Source organism: Toxorhynchites rutilus, chromosome 2 (genome assembly GCF_029784135.1).
Source record: "Toxorhynchites rutilus septentrionalis strain SRP chromosome 2, ASM2978413v1, whole genome shotgun sequence".
Lineage (NCBI taxonomy): Eukaryota > Metazoa > Arthropoda > Insecta > Diptera > Culicidae > Toxorhynchites > Toxorhynchites rutilus.
In genome coordinates, this window is record NC_073745.1 from 330,482,849 (window position 1) to 330,497,929 (window position 15,081).

General features: G+C 37.6%; 1 protein-coding gene across 6 annotated transcripts in view; it reads left to right on the top strand.

The window, feature by feature from the left end:
- Nucleotides 1-15,081, top strand: part of LOC129769713 (BTB/POZ domain-containing protein 2) — a 48,203-nt gene that overhangs the window by 4,623 nt on the left and 28,499 nt on the right. For 2 of the 6 annotated variants that reach the window (XR_008741949.1, XM_055772141.1), the window contains exon 1: nucleotides 6,142-6,277. The exons of 2 other annotated variants lie outside the window; for them this stretch is intronic. The gene's annotated coding sequence lies outside the window, so the exon portion shown is untranslated. Of the gene's footprint in view, nucleotides 1-6,141; nucleotides 6,278-6,419; nucleotides 6,441-9,985; nucleotides 10,009-15,081 lie in introns of those variants that run through there. 2 more of the 6 variants (XM_055772145.1, XM_055772144.1) reach the window with 2 other exon arrangements.

The following is a 15,081-nucleotide window of genomic DNA, read 5'->3' on the forward strand; positions in this document are numbered from 1 at the left end:
GGTCCAACCCTGGTTCCTCTCGTATGACACGACACACACACCAACGCGAGCGGAAGCTCGACTCGGGGACTACCGACCCGAAGTGCCTGCATCGCTCGCCTCCTCTCTTTCGCAGTGCATCGAGCAGGTAAGACGTGCATTCCAGAAGCTCCGGTGCGTTGGGTTATTTCCCTATGAATCGGTCGGATTAGTTCTCACATTTGGCGATCCTGCCAGGAGAATATTAATTTTCCTAGGTAGCCTATCTGAGATTATCCCGATATCTCACAGTGACCTTTTCATGAGGCAGCAGTGTTTCGAGACGATAGCGCGAGGATTCTCTTTGCTCCAAATGTGGCAATATTGCTCTTTGGTGTTTCCATTCAACCAAATATGAGTTTCATCGCTGAACAAAATTTTCTTGTGTAATTCGCGATGAGTTTTTTTCGAGCTGAATCATAGATTTCAATTAAAAACCGCATTATTTGCAAGTAAGGATACTGATTCACACTTAACCACTCTTCTTGAAAAATACGATACGGAAAACTCGCGACTAACTCTTCTAGTTAGCGGATTCACTCGACCGAGAATATTTGTTCGAATTTAATGTTTCGTTATTGTGTAAATAATAACTGATTGTCAGGTGGAATATGCACATCTTATATAAATAAAAATGAATGAAAATGAAATGTATGACATAATTTATCTTGAGAACAAATCAACAAATGTCAAAAATAATATTCTCGGGTCTGATGCATTTTGGTCAGGTTAGAATGCCTAAGAAATTATTAAAATGAATCAGGAAGTTGGTATAAGACATAAAATAAAAATGTTATTTATCCAACGAATTTTGCTCATTTATACAATTTTAAAAAAAATTGGCGTTCCGATGTCGGTGATTAACTCGAGAACGGATCAACGGATCTGAATAATTTACTGTTTTTCTGCTATTATCAATCTACTGAATCAAATTTCATTTTGTTTTGCGGTTTGATGTCCCCTTCAATTTTGGGGAAGTAAATTCAAAAGTGTATGTTGAAATCTAGACTGAGTTCGTGGAATTCATCAGATTCAACCAAGCAAATCCGAGGAGATAGAATAAGTTCGGAGGGATATGTAAAACAAAAACATCGCTTGTTTGACAATTATTTCGTACATTTATACCGGCCCACGGTATTATAATGAATATACTCAAGTCGCAATAAATCACATGAGAAATTACGGACGTCCAAACTTCTTCATTACTTTTTCTTGCAATAAAAAACGTACTCTACCACAAAGGATTCAATTGACTACATGTGATTCGCTCAATCTGTTTTATTTGCAAAGTGTTGTATTCAATCGAATGCGAAATGTGTTCCAAGAAATCACAAATGCTATTAAAACGGTGTTGTTTATTATCGATCGCGAATGTATGTTCAGAGACGTTGATGATGCATCACAGTATGAAACGCAAGAGCTCCTTTTGCAGACCAAATCTACTGAGCAGCTAGATTTGTATTTTGAACCACATTGTTCACCATGTATTTGGAACTTGATATCAGTTGAATATTCTTGCAACGATTCGGTGTTGGATATGTTTTTCTGAATCAGATTTACATGTAATGGTTTATTGTTGATTTCAAACTTCTGTTTCAACAAAATTGTGATGGTCACCATTGATCTCAAGCGAACTCTTCGACCATCTCAAGCTAATCGCCGTTTACAATGACCCTTGCTGGGAGATAATATTGATCTCTTTGGAATCATTTGTCCCATATATTTTGTTTCTGACCCATCGAACAGTAGACTGATTTGACCAGTTTCCGCTTTTAGTCTGATGTAGGTATTCTCTACTGTCACGAAATTATGTGTTATCACATTGAAGTCAATGGCAAGGCTTTGAAGCTCGTTCATCTTTGATATAAAATAATGCCACACGTGTTTATGTCTCCTCTCCGTATCATTCATTCAATTTTATTCTTCACTTATTCAGACATTGTATCGTTGTGATTCCAAAGTTTCGTTCATTGTAACAAAAAACCTCCTGATTATACTGAAACAGCAGTCTCTTAATTATTCAATTAAACTCATTGCTTTATATACAGCAGGGCAAACTTTTCGTTGAGAAAAATCAGCATATGAACAACTGCGTTAGTTGCTGCGTTGTTGAGCAATTGTCGTTTTGTCAATAATTCAGACGTTTATCCATTATTTCATGAATATTAAGAGTATGGTCACTCGATTATATACAGTTTGAAAAAAAATATTTTTTTATGTTTCAAATATAGTAACGTTTCGATTATAACATTTTCAGTGATAAAATCGAAAGTGATAAAAACGCCCAGTGATTTAATCGAAACGTGACTGTATAACTTATTTCAAGAAAAAAATGTAATATATCAACGTTAAGGTGAAAGGGTGTGTCACATCAAATTGCATCACGGAAGACACGCTGTAGAAATTTAATTTTTAGGAATTATATCTTCAGCTTTCGCTTATAATCAGATAAGAGTGTATAGATCACGTTGGCCATGCTTCACTGTCAATTTTTCGTAAATTTGGAAAAATGTCGTCGAACGAAAAAGAGCGTTGTGAATTAATCCTGTGCACTCATTTCGAGAATCCGGAGTTGTCACATCGGGACATCGGTAAGATGCTGGGAATCGTCCAATCCACGGTCAGCAGAGTACTAAAACGATACTTCGAGAACCTAACCATCGACCGGAAGGTGAAGAACGGCAAAAATGGATGCTCCGTCAGTGAAAAAGATCACAAGCGCATAGTTGAGCAGTTTAGACGTGATCCGAGAAGTTCGGTCCGGGATGTCGCCAATAAGCTGAATTTGTCAAGTTCATTCATCCAGCGGACCAAGCGGCGGGAGGGGCTGCGTACATACAAGGTTCAGAAGGCTCCTAACCGCGACGAAAGGCAAAACATGGTGGGGAAGACGCGAGCCCGGAAGCTGTACACCGAAATGCTGACGAAGCCGCATTGCCTGGTAATGGACGACGAAACCTACGTCAAAGCGGACTTTCGTCAGCTGCCGGGCCTGTTGTTCTTCTCCGCAGAGGACAAATTCAGCGTTCCGGAGGAGATTCGCAAGTAGAAACTATCCAAGTTTGCCAAAAAGTACATGGTGTGGCAAGCGATCTGCTCTTGCGGAAAGTGGAGCGCCCCCTTCGTGATGACCGGCACGGTAAACGGGCAGGTTTACCTTAAGGAGTGCCTACAGAAGTGCTTACTACCACTATTGAAGCAGCACGAGGGCCCGACTATCTTCTGGCCGGATCTCGCTTCGTGCCACTATTCAAAGGACGTGTTGGAGTGGTACGAAGCCAACGGGGTCACCTTCGTGCCAAAGAAAATGAACCCGCCCAACGCGCCGGAGCTTCGCCCAATAGAGAAATATTGGGCGATTATGAAGCAGACCCTCCGGAAGAACCCAAAAGTTGTCAAATCGGAGGTGGACTTCAAGAGAAAATGGATTTCTGTTCAAAAAAAAACTTCAACCTGACGTTGCACAGAACCTTATGAACGGGGTAAAGGGGAAGGTGCGAGCATACGGGCTTGGGCTCGAAGTATGAATAAAAAGAAAATGCCAAAAGTTGTTTAATAGATTTTATTTTACTGTCTAAAATTTTCAATAGGATCGGTCTACTGGGCGAATTTCTACAGCGTTTTTTCCGTGATGCAATTTGATGTGACACACCCTTTACGTACAGTGGAGTAAAAATCGTGATTTTTGAGGATTTTAAATGAATTTTCACCAGAAATTGTTTCTAACGATATTGCAGCGAAATCAAGAAAGATAGAAATTGGGTGTCAAAGAACAAATTGTAGAGCAGTTTAAGCCATTGTTGATAGAAATAATCAGGTTTTGAAGATTTTTTTGATAGCAATAATCAAGTTTTGAAGAATGTTTTGGGTTAATAACACCTTCAAAACCATTTTTCCCTCCCAAAATGTTATTTAAATCCCCTAATTTGGATGTTTCACAACTATTTTCCAATCTAAAAAACTAAATTTCACATCTTTCAAATGGAAACAACAGAATTGTCCTACGTAGCGTACTTTTTGAAGTAGAGTAGATCCCGGAACAATAAAAAAGTAACTCTGTCTTCGCTGAAATTCGACCGTATGCATAAAAGGTTTTTTTTCATCAAATATGATCGTCTATCAAATTTATTTTTTCCGTGTGAGAAAGGTGTTTTCTGATGTTGAAGGGGTGAATAAAAACTCAAAGTCTTCTTTTATATTCGAAAAACGAAAAGTATATGTATTAAAAAAAATCGATTATATATAGTGAAAAGAAATTAAAAACTGTATATAATCGAATGCCATGTGGATGATTTGTTCAAAGCTTTATATATACCTCAATATTATTACCAAAAATTTTCAAAATACAGGTTGGACTCGGTTATCAGCAGTATTGATTTTTTTGCACTCCGGGTAATCGAATCCTCCGGGTAATCGAGTCAAAACATTTTTTTTTCTTTATTTGGTTTTTTTGTATGTATTTTTCGTTTTTTTGAAAATAAAAGAGGAATTTGATTTTTGATTCATCCCCTTAATGTAACAAAACACCTAATTATCCAGATTCTCTCAGGAGGTGATAGACGATCATATTTGATGAAAAAAAATCCTCCTACGCATATGTTCGAATTTCAACAATGACAGAGTTACAGAACTTTTTTTTTTCGGACTCTGTTGCTTCAAACTGGCTCTACATTAAAAAGTACAATACGGAAGACGATTCTGATGCTTTCATTTGAAAGATGAGAAAATTTAGCACAGTATATAGTAGTGGAACAACTAAATTAGTGAATCTTAATAACATTTTGGAAGTGAAACACTTAAAAGTTAATCATTTTTAATGTGTTATTACTAATTTTCCCCTAAAAATTTATATTAAACTAGATTGTTTCTATCAATTAAAATGAATTTCTTTAACCGCTCCACAATTTGTGCTTTGACGCACAACTTCTATCTTTCTTAATTTGGCTGCAATATCGATATAAACAATTCCTGGTGAAAATTCAAGCAAATCTTTAAAAATCACGATTTTTACCCCACTGTACATGTAATAGCCACTTAAACTTCACCTTAACGTTGAAAGGTTACATTTCTTCGTACTGAATATAATTGAGTCTAAAATTGTATATAACCGAATCACATATAATCGAGTTTGTAAATAATCGAGTCCGACCTGTACTATATTCTATTAGTCAAATCATTTCATTTGATACCAATATTGAGAGGACTACAAAAAATACATAGTCGACCACTTTGTGGCGGCAACCTTTTCGAATTTATGTTGTTCATAGTGTAGTGCATTCTGCAAATCAAGCCATTCAGCCATTTTTTTGCTGCGGCTAAATTGAATTTTTCAAGATGGAATTCGCAGTTTTATAATCAGATCAATCATTCAACAGGAACGGGGTTAATTTTCTATAAATGTGGGACAACCCAGCATTCAAACATACATAGAAACAGGTCAAGCTGAATGAAACCATCCAAAAAATAATTAGTTGTTTGGGGACTGCGGTCATCTTGAAATTGGATTTTTCATTATCTGCTATGTTCTACTAGTCGAGAACTTTCTTTTGATACATTTTTGGGCATTTTTCATAAATAACTGTGTTCTACTAGGCAAGCCTTTTCATTTGATACCCATATCGATGGAGTTCTGAGAAAATATGCAATCCGCCATTTTGTAGTGGCCGCCATCTCGGATTTGCATTTTTCATAAATATCTGTATTCTACTAGTCAAGCCCTTTCGTTTGATACCCATATTGGTGGGGTTCAGAGAAAATATGTAATCCGCCATTTTGTAGTGGCCGCCATGTTGGATTTGCATTTTTCACAAAAAAACTGCATTCTACTAATCAAGCCCTTTATTTTGATACCCATATTAGCTATTCCATATAGAATTATTATACAATTTATTTAAAATTTCCGAAAATCAAAAATATAATACTCCGGGTAATCGAGTCTAAAATTCCGGATAATCGAATCTCGGATAATCGAGTGTCCGGATAATCGAGTCCGACCTGTATTATTTTTCCGTTATCCATTTTTCCGTTAACAGTTTTTTTTCTCTCCGCGACTCGCCTCATCACATGCTGGCAACCCTGTGAGTGCTTTGTAAACAGAAGTTCGGTGAGTGCGCAGGTCCTGACCAGCTGTCAGAAAGGACACTCATCCGCGAATGAATCCTATTTTGAATAGATGGAAAATTAGTGTGAGCGTGTGTGGTGGTTTGAACAGGAGACTCTCCGAACCTCTGGCTGTAAAAACGGAATTTTCTCCACAAAGGTAACTGTATTTGCTTCAATTGTCTGTTGTTTCGTACCCTGAATAGATTATATTCAACCAAAAATGCGAAATCTATTTGATTACTGATAGATTGTGGGAGCTAAGTTTTATCGAATATCCTATCAGATGGTATTGATTTTATTCGGTCTGTGTTTTTCTTGTGGTGAGTGCTATCTAATTGTCGTACCAACACATGAGAAGTACAGGGAGAGGATCATTTGTTCGTATAAACAAAGCATATCACTGAGGACTCGGTCAAGGGAAGAATGGTTGGTTGGGGGCGGAATGTGGTTTGGCGAAATAAGTAGGTCATCGAACTGGATTGGAATGAGTGTTTCAATATTGTTTTTTTCCTGTGGAAAATTGTTTAACTTGTATTAACTTGCTGCTCTTTTTAATCACGAAGTTGAGAATTGTTTTTCATGAAATTTCACATTAGAGAAACGCATGTGAGGAAATGAGGGTAGCAAATATGTGATCCAATAAGAGATCGCTAGGAACCCGCAGTGCACTTAACGATGTCTGGAGTGGCTAATTGGTTTACATTTTGGATCCAATTCCGTTAGTCACGCTTCTTCGTATTTGTTGCTGTATTACCATCATTCTCAGTGTTTAGCGGCATTAAATGATCTTTTTTATTTGTAAAGCGTTAATATTCCGCTAATGCAGAACGATTCAGTGAATAAACTAAGAAAATTTACAGAAACAAAAAAAAACATCTCAGAGTATTTCAGTACCATCCATCAAAAATGCAAGTACGTCGGATAGCAGTTCTGTGTCAAGGTTTATCTCGGAGTATCTCGTTAGCAATTCTGAGTGACTCATGGGTAATCTTTGCGTGGCGAATTGCCCCTTTTTGCACATGCTTCGCGCTCGAACAGAAGTTTACGGCGAAATAATTATTTTATTTTGCGTGCAAAACTCGTAGCGAATTTGGGAAAATCAACATCCAATCCGATGAGCTCATGCCGTTTCGACTGTCTTGTTTGCAACGGAACGTGCGCACCGAAGAAAATGCTCTCCTCCCGCTCAAGGAGATAGGCGGACCGCTGTAAAGCTATAAACTTTGTGATGCTCTGTCGGTGAGACTCACGAATCCGACGGTGGTAACATAAACCGCGTTAGGATGGAAATTCTCTTCTGTACCTCCCCCATCCTCCCCAGTAGGGGCAAAGTGATGTTTCACGGACGAAATGGAAGCGCATGGTGGTTGAAGTGAATTCCGGGCTGTGTGTTTTGTAGCTAAAATTAAAACTCTGTTGAGGAAGGTGGTACCGTGTTGCATGATTGTGGATAAATAATTTCCTAATGTTTAGAAAGGGCGCCGGCGGGAAATTGATACCGGTTTTCTTTCTCGTTTCTGTAAGTGATGATTATATTCACGGCCGACGAAAGTGGTTTTATTTATATTACGGTTTTGTGCTGATTTATGTAGTCAATTGCAAAAGTTTACCTACATATTAGTAATAACTGTTTACGAGAAGTTGGAATATATTAGGGATATTGTATATGAAAATGAGCACGTAGTTCCTATGTAGTTAGCGAGTAAACCATAGGTTATATTGACCAAGTACAGTAGAACCCCGATTGACCGCGACAGCGAGTTCTATGGTAAATCTATGGGCCTTCCCGGAATTTGTCAAAGAGTGGTAGACTCATACTACAGGAAAACCTTTTTAGTGCGGTCTTTTTTGTGCGATTTCCTGTTCTTGTGCGGTATATACAAAGAAGCATATTTAACGAAGTTCATTTAGTATTTTCCGATGTTTTATATGCTTTTCAGTGCGAAAAAAGCATATTTACAGTAATCGTTCGCTAAATAGTCTGCTTTTTAACTGGGCGAACGTTAACTGGTCCTTGGAACAGTTAAAAAGCAGAATTTCGTAAACAATCGACGCCATATTCAAATGGAACGTTTGCTATGAGGGGCATTCGAATGTAATTTGAAATTTTATGAAAATTGATATTATTTTCGCATGACAAAAACATTGATTAAATTACAGAAAAATAATTTCCTCAAATTATATTCATACCTGTTGTCGCACTCAATGCGAAACTTTCATTGGAAACATTTTGTTTATGCAATTTCATGATCAACGCGAATCAAACAATTCATTGAAGTTGCCCTCGATTTTATGTGACGTTTTACATGCCGGATCAGGGAAATGGGCACCCTAATGAAAAATAAAAAAATGCGGGTCTAATAGTTTGCGATAAAGAACAAAACTACCACTTTTTATGAAAATCTGAGCTACTATATCGGTTTGACATGGAATGGCTGTATATATGGAAGGTGTATTTGCATATGAAGTAAAATTCTGAATCAACGCGAGCATAACATGAGCAAATTTATAACACATGCTAATTGGGGCTCTTTTGGTATTAACAAGTTCTTCCGCAACAAGATCGTATTTTTTTCATATATTCACGTTTCTCACATATTCACCCTTCTCTTCGTTGGCCGAGGCATTTTGATTGAATGTAATACTTTTCTGTTTACTATTTTTGACAGCAGAGGCAGCCGTGGCAGTGTTCCAAATTCTGCAGTACAATTTTCTTAACCAGTATTAAAGTTGCAAAAACTTACATAATATACCCATTAAACGTGAAAACAATAATTGTCTTGTTATCAACAAAATTTTATTTTATTGATTTTCATGACATGAAACGCTATGACTCCGGAATAACATTTTTGTTGAGTAGTTTTCATAGCTGTTTCGATGATGTTGCCTGGCATCAAGTATGGAAAAGTTCATTCGCTCATTTCTCCACACCTAAATATGAATCACTATTGTATCTGCTTGGAATAATCATGGCGTAAAGAATGCAGCAAACAATCATGAGATTGCACGATGAATCATTTTACACCATCCCTGTCAGCATTCAAATGTATTTATTATCGGCAATGCACATGAATCTACCTTCCCGCACACCAATAACTTGCGTTAATATGGTCTTTTGCGTTGGCTTAGATCATTCCATACTAGAAACAAAAAAATGCCATTGCAATAGCGCACAGGAAACAACTCGAATTCAACTATCTACCTATATTTTACTGCCGCGATCGAGGCTCAATGAGTGCTATTTGAGTGAAAAACGAATGATTTTACAGAGACACTCGCTGGTTCAAGCAACAGTTTGCAATTTGATTCTATCACCATCTAACGTCATTCCGAGAGGCAAATGAGAGAATGCAACATTCTATGAGACTAGATGAGCGGAATCGAGACAGTATTTTTCCGTTTAACTCGAGAATAAACTTTGCGAAGATGATAGGGGAATGTTTTCTGTCTCAAATAAAGTGTGGCATAAACGGGGAATAGAAGGGTGAGTTTTATCTGTGAATGAGTGCTTATTTTTTGAACGACCCTTGTTTGAACGACCCTTGTCCCAAGATTCAAATACCTTTTTGTCCACCTAGACTCTAACTTATCCATATCAATTGTTTACAAAATAAAATTTCTTCGTTCAGCGATGTTTTGAAAAGAGTGTCCTCTTTTGTGCCCCAAATAGCATTAATAAATTTCTATTTTGCAAGCATACATTCACAATTATAATATGGAATTTTAGTATGGGGGCATGTATGCAAAACAAGGCTCAAGAGATTGCAGGTATTGCAAAATCGATGCTTGAAAATAATCTACAGGCTACCGAGTCTACATCCTATTCTGGAGCTGTATTCAAGAGACTCTCACTGTATATTGGCACTCTTCGGGCTGCGCGATTTTGAGGTTAGTAAACTCGTACACAGTTTGATACATTCGAATAATATTCACCATAACATAATAATACCTACTGTAAACCATGGACATGAAGCACGGGAGGCTCAGAATTTCATGCGTAGTCAAGCAGCATCGTGTATTGGTCAAAAGCGTATTCTGTATTATGGACCGTCTCACTTTAACGCATTACCACTTAAAATTCAAATGATAACACGTCGTGACCACTTTAAAACCTTCTAAAATCTTCGCATGCCAAATTTCGTATTTCTTGATTAGTTTTCGAGTTATGCAGAAATTTGTCTTTCATTTTTATGGTGAGCCCCCCCTCCTCTTAGAGAGGAGGGTGGAGTGTCTAACCACCATAGAAACATTTATTGTACACTGAACCCTCCAGATGCCTAACATGGTTTCATTTGCTTGATTAATTTTCGAGTAATGAAGAAATTTGTGTTTCATTCACATGCCAAATTTGGTTTCGTTTGCTTGAATAATTCTCGAGTAATGTAGAAATTTGTGTTTCATTTGTATGGCAGCCCCCCCTTAAAGAGGGGGTGGAGTGTCTAACCACATTAGAAACATTTATTGCACTCTAAAACCTCCATGTGCCTAATTTGGTTTCATTTGCTTGATTAATTCTCGAGTAATGCAGAAATTTGTGTTTCATTTGTATGGCAGCCCCCCCCTAAGAGAGAGGGGGGGGGGAGGAGTATCTAACCACCGTACAATCATTTATTGCACTCTAAAACCTCCAGATGCTTAATTTGGTTGCATTTGCTTGATTAATTCCAGTCTTCCATGTTTCACAAAAAACACTGCGTCCCTAATAAACATGTCCACGCTGCTGTACGCAGTTTTATGTTAGCTATTTGAACAAGTACTAAAATTGAATAGAGCGTGACGGAGATGTTTAGTTACCCACAACAAATTTTGATTACAATAATTCTCGCTTAACTTTTGAAAAGGTCCTATTTGTTACAGTAAACAAATCGAGTTAATGGATGCACGTTATCAGTTTGCAATCATTGAATGCATTACAAAAACAATCGTTCATGTATCTATCTTCTTCATCTTTTTATCGCCGATACAAAAAATATCCAATGTGCAGATTCGGATTTTAAGCACTCGGCTGTTACTTCGGACGCCACTTTCCTCTAACGCTCGGTACGTCCGAAGTAACAAAGCAGTCAAAACAACACGAAGTCGTATTCGGTCGTTTTGAGTTTTTGTTTCTTACAGGAGTTGTTAGCGATTTCAGTGCAATTCAACAAGTGATAACAACAATAATCTGTGTTTAGAACGAAATGCTGATATTTGGATTGCTGTTTAGTAGTTAGTTTCAGATTCTCATCGTGCAACGTAATATGTCCAATGTGAAAACGCGGCAGTCAAAACGTCCAATGTAACATTTTTCGTTCCTAGGCTTCAAATTTAAGCTCAAATCACGGAACAACAGTTACGATTGGTTTTTCAGAGTTATTCTTAGCTGCTAGTGGTGAAAGTAGTGATAGAGATCGATACCTTTCAAGACCATTCGCGGATTAATGTTTGATTCTTCAACTTCGTTTTACTCGATTTGACGAAAATGTTACATTGGACCTTTTCAAAAGTTACGCGAGAATTCTATAATTTTAATCGAATGTAAAGTACCAGAATTATTCAGCAGTGACGTGTTAAGGCCGTTTTATATTATCAGGCACGTAGCGTAAACGGCACGTACCGACACCGGCAGACAAATACATGATGTATTCATATCATCAGGCATAGCAACTTCTCTGTACGGACCGGCAGCGCAGACGGAGCGGAGAAATGCTACTGGTGATTGAACCGATGTCGTACCGAAGAGCGACGAACGCACCCACACCACGAACTTCGACGTTGGGTTTGTATGTATGGTGCTACTCGCCCATGTAGTTCGTGCCCGGCACCGGCAAAATATTCTTTTCGAGAAATCCTTCATGCATTTGTCTGAAGCGTGCTGTGTATGCCCGGAGCCGTTCCGCTATATATACGCATACACATTTGAAACACACGCAATAATATTTGTCTTGCATGAAACGTGCCGTGCCGGTTACGCTACGTGCCTGATAATATAATATTACCTTTAGGCGTGACGCTAACCACTCGATCACGGGAGCAACAATTTTGGATGGATCTTTGAATACAAATGGCCAATGCTGCTTGTTCGCGACGAACGCGACCCGAGCTATAAAACGAGCGAAGAAGAGGAGAAGAAAGGATTATGCGATCGCATGCACACATAGCATATGTAAGTGTAGCTTTAAGTTTTTTCGTTTAGAGGCGAATGAACTGCAAAGTTTAAAGCCTCTTAAAAACAAAGAAAGAAAGAAGTTTTTTCTTTCATTCAGTTTGTGATCAGGGGTATGACTAGAACGTCAAATCCCTCATATTGCCAGTGTACCCAATATTGCTGCGGTTCAATGACATTTTGGTTCAGTCGAATAGTGGCTAACTTCAAACTCCATGTTAAATGTGAACACCTCCATGTGAAACCGAAATTTGAAAAATCGCTCAGCCAGTTAGAAATGAAGCAGCGCATTTTACTTTATTTTTACTATCTCCGTGATTTCAACGATTTCAATCCTTGCAAATGATATGTTGGTAAACAAATGACGCCATATTCATTTTGATTTTGGGTAGCCTATATTCAATTGATGTCTAACCCCTGTTTGTGATAACATCGAGAAATTAATGGTGTGTTTTAGCCGCTGAAATTTCTCTGCTGGTTCTGTTGTGTGCCGCTGAAGGTTGCATCTAAAACTAATTTTTGGGTATTTTTTTGTCAGCATTTGTACGCCCGCTGTGCAGTCGGTTCCCCAGACTTCAATTGCCAACATGCACGCAAAAAAAAATCTCATAGAAAGCTTCTTTCTATTCAGAGAACGATTTCTTTGCACGAAACCAAGGATTATTTAATCAGACTTGCAAAATGTGCATGAACTCATAGCCTCTTAGTTCGTGCAACTTTTGTAGTGCGAACTAAATTCCAAGTTCGTTACTGTGAAAAAGTATTCTACGAAGAAGTGTTCTGGGATGATTAATTTCTTTCCGTGCATGAAAAGAAACGAAACGAAAGCAATGAATACTGCGACATCGGGTGATATGTTTGTACATGATGTTCTTGAATGATAAACATCGTGTTTGTTTTCACATGTTTATGTTTGTGTATCATTGTTCGTGTTTGGGATAGACATTCAACACTAGCGAAAATCATGTTCGAATTCAAACAAAAACATGGAATTTTCACATCGCGTAATTTTTTTTTGTGTAATTTTTTTTCGGAAGACTGATTAATTCTCGAGTAATGTAAAAATTTGTCTTTCATTTGTATGGCAGCCCCACCTTAGATAGGGGGGAGGGGTCTCAAACTATCATGAAAACCTTCCCCGGCCCCAAAAACCCCTACATGCCAATTTTCATGTCGATCGGTTCAGTAGTTTCCGAGTCCATGAGAATCAGATAGACAGACAGACAGAAATCCATTCTTATATATATAGATACTATCTTCTTTCAATATGATTTTGCCATTGTAGTTACTAAATTTTGTGTTTTTATTATTTAATATTCCCAAATATCATTTAAAAGTGGATCCCTTAAAAGAAACAATATTTTCACTGGGATCCAACTGACAGTGTTCTAGTAATTTTCCGCTTGCTTCCATCCTACTAACATTTTCATTGTTTGGTTTTTTTTATATGTTTTTAATCAAATAGAGCCCATCTCCAGGAAGCTCAAGTGAGAGTTTCTTCGAGATAGGGGTAAGTGGAGGGAATATAAAAAAAAAGAAAAAAAAAAAGAAAAGTGACTAACTGTTTTTAAATCAAAAACATAGTCATACGTTGGAAGATCCAAAAAGTATACTATTCTGTCAGTGATCGAGACAATCCCTGTGCTGAAGCAGAAAAAATAATGATAGACATATAAAACGCATTCAATAATAGTGTCAGCTGAAAGGTACTGCGTAGAGTTCTGATACCGGAACCGAGTTCTATTTCCCAGTGAAAAGAAGGGAGGGATATCGATCAAAATCACAGCGATTGTTTCATAAAGTTCCACCCTTGTCCCAACTCTGTGATACAAAATATATTACGGAATTTTGATGTTAAAATTACATCATAAATCACTGGCTTCACTGGCTTCATACGAGAGAAGATCAATGAGATATGAGGGTCTCGAGACAAAACTGAAACTAACGCATAACAAAACTGAAAGCGTTGATTTGCAAGTTCAAAATTTTCAGAGAGTATGAATCATTGTACTGCCCAAATACGCATGGTTGACGTAACCAACACTCAGTTATGGGAAACATATTTTTTCTTATTTTTAGCTGAATAATCATGACTGTGAACTATTTGTATAAAATAACGGGTCTATTTAATAACTATTAAGTGGTCATTAGAGATTTTGTGAGTTTTTTTTTTGTTTCAATTTAATTGAAAAACGCATTACGTTAGTTTATACGTTTATGTGTATTGGCGAATGTTTATTCGCAAGCTTGACGTGAAACTATGTTCCAACGTTATTCACCTGATAACGATCAAAACGTCAGTTTATCTCGGATGGTCACAATTCCAATGATTGCAGAAATGAAACGAATTTGGAAGAAAATTCATATAGTGTTCGGAAGAGGTGTCCTTTGCTATGATAGTTCCGAAGTAGAAACTGAGAGTGATACGGATCTGCCGATCACGGATCAAGACGTGCAATCACAACTGGTTATTCTGATTGGAAGCGACTTGGTCCATCTTGGCGGGTAGCGAAAAAATGCAAGCATAACGAAACGAAAATCGTTGCGGTACAGTAAACGTGCCCAGTTAAACGATGGTATGGTCGGGATAATAAAATCAGTTCAGATCAAGATTTTCAGAGACAATCAGCTGGAAGCTCATTAACAACTATTGAAAGATAACAAATCTTTGACGCTGGTAATTTCAGGATTATAGTCTATCGTTACTACGATCCGGCGCATAATGATGGTGCGACGTTATTGTTGCATACAAATGGCTGTTACGTCAAAATTGTTTTTTTTTTCTATAATTCTCAAATGTTTTCGGACAATATAAC